This window comes from Budorcas taxicolor, chromosome 1 (genome assembly GCF_023091745.1).
Source record: "Budorcas taxicolor isolate Tak-1 chromosome 1, Takin1.1, whole genome shotgun sequence".
Classification (NCBI taxonomy): Eukaryota; Metazoa; Chordata; class Mammalia; order Artiodactyla; family Bovidae; genus Budorcas; species Budorcas taxicolor.
Genome location: NC_068910.1, coordinates 8456823 through 8464052, shown reverse-complemented (window position 1 = coordinate 8464052; position 7230 = coordinate 8456823).

Sequence of the window (7230 nt, the reverse complement as noted above, 5' to 3'; positions counted from 1 at the left end):
CTTGTGTTGTTGGAAGAGGGTGTTTGCTATGACCAGTGCATTTTCTTGGCAAAACTCTATTAGCCTTTGCCCTGCTTCATTCCATATTCCAAGGCCAAATTTGCCTGTTACTCCAGGTGTTTCTTGACTTCCTACTTTTGCATTCCAGTCCCCTATAATGAAAAGGACATCTTTTTTGGGTGTTAGTTCTAAAAAGTCTTGTAGGTCTTCATAAAACCGTTCAACTTCAGCTTCTTCAGTGTTACTGGTTGGGGCATAGACTTGGATAACTGTGATATTGAATGGTTTGCCTTGGAGACAAACAGAGATCATTCTGTTGTTTTTGAGATTGCATCCAAGTACTGCATTTTGGACTCTTTTGTTGACCATGATGGCTACTTCATTTCTTCTGAGGGATTCCTGCCTGCAGTAGTAGATATAATGGTCATCTGAGTTAAATTCACCCATTCCAGTCCATTTTAGTTCTCTGATTCCTAGAATGTCGATGTTCACTTTTGCCATCTCTTATTTGACCACTTCCAATTTGCCTTGATGCATAGACCTGACATTCCAGGTTCCTATGCAATATTGCTCTTTACAGCATTGGACCTTGCTTCTATCACCAGTCACATCCACAACTGGGTATTGTTTTTGCTTTGGCTCCATCCTTTCATTCTTTCTGGAGTTATTTCTCCACTGATCTCCAGTAGCATATTGGGCACCTAATGACCTGGGGAGTTCCTCTTTTGGTATCCTATCATTTTGCCTTTTCATACTGTTCATGGGGTTCTCAAGGGAAGAATACTGAAGTGGTTTGCCATTCCCTTCTCCAGTGGACCACACTCTGTCAGACCTCTCCACCATGACCCGCCTGTCTTGGGTTGCCCTGCAGGCATGGCTTGGTTTCATTGAGTTAGACAAGGCTGTGGTCCTAGTGTGATTAGATTGATTAGTTTTCTGTGAGTATGGTTTCAGTGTGTCTGCCCTCTGATGCCCTCTTGCAACACTTACCATCTTACTTGGGTTTTCCAGAAAAACATCTATTTCTGCTTTATTGACTATGCCAAAGCCTTTGACTGTGTGGATCACAATAAACTGTGGAAAATTCTGAAAGAGATGGGAATACCAGAACACCTAACCTGCCTCTTGAGAAATCTGTATGCAGGTCAGGAAGCAACAGTTAGAACTAGACATGGAACAACAGACTGGTTCCAAATAGGAAAAGAAATACGTCAAGGCTGTATATTGTCACCCTGCTTATTTAACTTATATGCAGAGTACATCATGAGAAACGCTGGACTGGAAGAAACACAAGCTGGAATCAAGATTGCCGGGAGAAATATCAATAACTTCACCTATGCAGATGACACCATCCTTATGGCAGAAAGTGAGGAGGAGCTAAAAAGCCTCTTGATGAAAGTGAAAGAGGAGAGTGAAAAAGTTGGCTTAAACCTCAACATTCAGAAAAAGAAGATCATGGCATCCGGTCCCATCATTTCGTGGGAAATCGATGGGGAAACAGTAGAAACAGTGTCAGACTTTATTTTTGGGGGCTCCAAAATCACTGCAGATGGTGACTGCAGCCATGAAATTAAAAGACGCTTACTCCTTGGAAGAAAAGTTATCACCAACCTAGATAGTATATTCAAAAGCGGAGACATTACTTTGCCGACTAAGGTCCGTCTAGTCAAGGCTATGGTTTTTCCTGTGGTCATGTATGGATGTGAGAGTTGGACTGTGAAGAAGGCTGAGCGCCGAAGAATTGATGCTTTTGAACTGTGGTGTTGGAGAAGACTCTTGAGAGTCCCTTGGACTGCAAGGAGATCCAACCAGTCCATTCTGAAGGAGATCAACCCTGGGATTTCTTTGGGGGGAATGATGCTGAAGCTGAATCAGCTCCAGTACTTTGGCCACCTCATGAGAAGAGTTGACTCATTGGAAAAGACTCTGATGCTGGGAAGGATTGGGGGCAGGAGGAGAAGGGGACGACCGAGGATGAGATGGCTGGATGGCATCACGGACTCGATGGACGTGAGTCTGAGTGAACTCCGGGAGATGGTGATGGGCAGGGAGGCCTGGCGTGCTGCGATTCATGGGGTCGCAAAGAGTCGGACACAACTGGGCGACTGAACTGAACTGAAGTGAACTAGGGTGCGGCAGTTACATCACAGTACTTTGGGTTGCATTTCCTTAATTGTTAGAGATAGTGAGCACGTTTGGTTGCACTAAGCTTGGTTCAGCTCTAGGAGGGACCGCACCCCCATCCCCCATCTGGAGACTGTAGTTTCTTCTAGAGGGGACCAGGCAACACAGGTCCCCAGGGGAGAGATTTGCAGCAACAAGAAGGGAACTAGACATGATTCTCATATCTTTAAAATAGACAGACAGGTGTATATCTATATACACAGACACACAAACACACATACATACGTATATATATGTACCTGTGAATGCCAGCCTTCTAATTTATTCCTGCACCCTCACCTTTCCACTTGGTAATCTTAAGTTTGTTTTCTAAGTCTGTGAGTCTGTTCCTGTTTTGCAAATGATTTCAATTTATATCAGTTTTTCAATTCCAACTTTAAGTAGTAACATGTGATATTTGTCTTTCTCTAAGTTCCCTTGGTATGATAGTGTCCAGGTGATATGGTTGTCAGTTTTGTTTGCGTTTCTTTAATAATCAGACATGTGGATGGAACATAGTATTCTGTGCTGTTTTTTAAAGGGTGTGCGTACAGTTTCCCGTCTCGAAATTGAATTCTTGAAAACTCGCCCTGATTTTATTTTTTAATGTTTCTTTATTCATGTATTTGGCTGTGTGGGGTCTTAACGTGGCCTTGGGAGCTGCTGGGTCTTAGTTCCTGGACCAGGGATGAAACCAGTTTCCCACGCATTGGAAGGAGGATTCCTACCCACTGGACCACAAGGGATCTCTGGGGTCGCACAGAGTCGGACACGACTGAAGCGACTTAGCAGCAGCAGCAGCAGAACCACAAGGGAAGTCCCAAGTCTGTCCTCTTTTGAATTCTTTTTCGATTCCCTGCCTTTTGACACTTCTTGAGGGCTGCTGTCCTTTACAGCCCCACAGGCTTTGTGAATATGAAAGACCCTTAAGCGTTGGTGGTTGTAAAGTTATTATTAGGAGAAGTGTCTACAAGGCGGCAGCACTTCCTTATGCCCCACTCGAACTCAAGCAAACGGAACTTTCGAAGTCCAGTTCCTGGGTTGTAAACAAGACTGGAATGTGCCAGCATAAACTCCCAAGGGGTTGTATTCCATTATTTCTTTACCCTCACCTTTCTCCCAACCCCCTGCAAGGAATCCCAAACCGCTATATACTTTGGCTGCTGGTTTAAATACCAGCAGCAACTTTAAGGAAGGAGGCTAACCATGGGAGCGTCAGGTCCAGCAGATGTGGAGACCAGGTGACTTTTCAGACCTCTTCCAGGCCAGAGGGTCCAGCATCCTTTGGGTGCGCTTGGCTTGGTTTACCTTTAGGGGCCCCCCATCTTGAGATAGTGGTTTCCTCCAGAGGGGATGAGGTGCTACCGGGGCATGGAAGGTGTCACTCATTTGTGGCATGTTCTCCACTGCTCCCGGTGCCCCAGGACACTCCAGGCTTGAAACCCAAACCCGCTCAGGCTTTCTGAAGGTGACCCAGCACAGGACACTGAGCAGAATACAGTAGGTATTTCTTTCTTGTTTCCCTTTCTGTTTACAAATTTGGGCTTTATATTAGAATGTAATTGATTTGCAATGTTTTGTTTGTTTTAAATGTACAGCAAGGTGATACATTTTTATATATACAGAGAGCTGTTCTTTTATGGATTCTTTTCCTGTTCAGCTTATTGGCCAATGTTGTGTTGAGTTCCCTGTGCTCACAGTAGATCCCAGGTGACTGTCTATTTTATGTGTGAATATACATATAAGTTCAGCTCAGTCGTTCAGTCATGTCTGACTCTTTGTGATTCCATGGACTGCAGCACTGCCAGGCTTCCCTGTCGATATATGTATATGTATATATATATATATATATATATATATATATATATATGTATATTTATATATGTATACACACACACACACACACACACACATATGTGTGTATCTGTGAATGCCAACGTTCTAACTCACTGCTCCTCACTCCCCTTGCCCCTGGGTAATCATGTTTGTTTTCTAGGGCTGTCAGTCTGTTCCTACTTGTAAATCAGTTAAATTTTATCAGATTTTCAAATTCACACATAAATGGTAACATACGATGTTTTTTTCTCTTCATTAACTTTGTATGATCATGTCTAGGTCTATCGTTGTTGCTGCAAATGGCATAATTTCACTCTTTTCTATGAGTAATATTGCATTGTAAATATGGGCCATATCTCCTTTCTCCATTCCTGTGTCATTGGGCGTTTTGGTGACTTCCCTGTCCTGGTATTGTAAATAGTGCTGCAATGCTCCTTGGAGTACATGTGACTTTTCGAATGATGGTTTCATCCAAATAGGCCCGGAAGTGGAACTGCAGGATCTTAATGTAGTTCTGGTTTTCCTTTCCTATGGCGCTTCCATAGCACCTTATCAGCTATTTACATTCCCACACAGGTGCAGGAGGGACGATTTCCTTTTCTCCATGCCCCTCTCATATTGATTTTTGTAGATTTTTGCAGGTGGCCATTTCTATCTGGTTGGAGAAGACACCCAGTTGTCAATTTCACTTACATTTCTTAAATAATTAGCAATGTGGAGCATGTTATCCTGTGCTTTTGTATTAAACAGCGTGAGTGTAGTTTCCCTCTTGCAATTGGATTCTTGAAAGTCAGCTCTGTTTTTTTTAAAACATTTATTCGTTTGGCTATGTCAGGTCTTAGAGCAGGCTTAGTAGCCCCATGGCAATGTGGGATCTTAGTTCCTGGACCAGGGATCGACCAGGTGTCCAGTGCATTGGAAGGCAAATTCTTAACCTCTGGACCACAAGGGAAGTCCTAAGTCTGCCCTCTTTTGAATTCTTTATCGATTCCCTGCCTTTTTACATTTCTTGAGGGCAGGCGTCCTTTACAGCCTGCAGGCTTTGTGAATATGAAGTGCCCTTCAACTGCAGTGGACTGTCCTGGTGGCTCAGTAAAGAATCCACCTGCAACGCTGGAAATGCGGGAGATGTGTGGGAGACGCAGGCTCTATCCCTTGGGTCAGGAAAATCCCCTGGAGGAAGAAATGGCAACCTTCTCCACTATTCCTGCCTGGAAAATTCTAAAGAGAGAGGCCGGGCGGGCTATAGTCCACGGGGATCACAAAGAGGTGGACACGACTGAGCACCCCCGCCTTGTTGCAGATTAAGCCGCTTGGTTGTCAAGTTGTTCTGCGGTGTGTCCACAAGGGGGCAGCACTTCCTCGTGCCTCACTCTGATAACTCTTGTCCTGTTCAGTCGCCCAGTCTTGTTCAACTCTTTGCAACCCCATGGACTGCAGCACACCAGGTTTCCCTGTCCTTCACTAGCTCCAGATATAAATGATATGGAGAAAAATAAAAGAGGGGTGAGGGGAAAGGACAAGAATTGCTGGGGAAGGGACAGTTAAGAACTTAAATAGGATGCTTAGGGAACTTCAGTTCAGTTCAGTCGCTCAGTTGTGTCTAACTCTTTGCGACCCCGTGGACTGCACAACACCAGGCCTCCCTGTCCATCATCAACTCCTGGAATTTACCCAAACTCATGCCCATTGAGTTGGTGATGCCATCCAGCCATCTCATCCTCTGTCGTCCCCTTCTCCTCCCGCCTTCAATCTTTCCTACCATCAGGGTCTTTTCAAATGAGTCAGCTCTTCACATGAGGTGGCCAAAGTATTAGAGCTTCAGCTTCAACATCAGTCCTTCCAATGAATACTCAGGACTGATCTCCTTTAGGATGGACTGGTTGGATCTCCTTGCAGTCCAAGGGACTCTCAAGAGTCTTCTCCAACACCACAGTTCAAAAGCATCAATTCTTCAGCGCTCAGCTTTCTTTATGGTCCAACTCTCACATCCATACATGACGACTGGAAAAACCATAGCTTTGACTAGATGGACCTTTGTCAACAAAGTAATGTCTCTGCTTTTTAATATGCTGTCTAGGTTGGTCATAACTTTCCTTCCAAGGAGTAAGCATCTTTTTTTTTTTTTCCAGCACCTTTTAATTTCATGGCTGCAATCACCATCTGCAGTGATTTTGGAGCCCCCCAAAATAAAGTCTCTCACTGTTTCTGCTGTTTCCCCATCTATTTGCCATGAAGTGATGGGACCAGATGCCATGATCTTCGTTTTCTGAACGTTGAGCTTTAAGCCAACTTTTTCACTCTCCTCTTTCACTTTCATCAAGAGGCTCTTTAGTTCTTCTTCACTTTCTGCCATAAGGGTTGTGTAATCTGCATATCTGTATATGTGAGGTTATTGATATTTCTCCTAGCAATCTTGATTCTAGCTTGTGCTTCATCCAACCCAGCGTTTCTCATGATGTACTCTACATATAAATTAAATAAGCAGGGTGACAATATACAGCCTTGATGTACTCCTTTTCCTATTTGGAATCAGTCTGTTGTTCCATGTCCAGTTCTAACTGTTGCTTCCTGACCTGCATACAGATTTCTCAAGAGGCAGGTCAGGTGGTCTGGTATTCCATCTCTTTCAGAATTTTCCAGTTTATTGTGATCCACACAGTCAAAGGCTTTGGCATAGTCAATAAAGCAGAAATGGATGTTTTTCTGGAACTCTCTTGCTTTTTCGATGATCCAGCAGAAAATTGGCAATTGATCTCTTGTTCCATGGAGGCTTAGGGAAGGCCTCGCTGATAAACTGACATGTGAACAAAGACCTGAAAGAAGTGGCGTGTTTTTTGTTTGTTTGTTTTTAACGGCTGCAGCCCAGGGAGGGGAAACAGTGCAAAAACCTCAAAGAGAATCATGCAGGGCGTGTTCCAACCCTACTTGGTCAGTGACCCTACTCTGATAACCTGTCTTATCCAAAACCTACCCCCATCTCACCGTTATTCCTTTATCCAGCTTCATTTTCCCCCCCCACAAAGAAATTTTCAATGTATTATTCCATGTTTATTACGTCTGTTTTCTGTTTTGTGCGAGAGCGGGCGTCTTCGCCTGTCTGGTTCGCCCATTGCAGCCAAAGCGTTTAGTAGTGTGAGGCACACTGCAGGAGCTTGACAGGAGGCTCTGGGATGAGAAGAACGCGCGGTTGAGAGAAGGAAGAAGAGACCCGACCTCCTCATGCCTTGG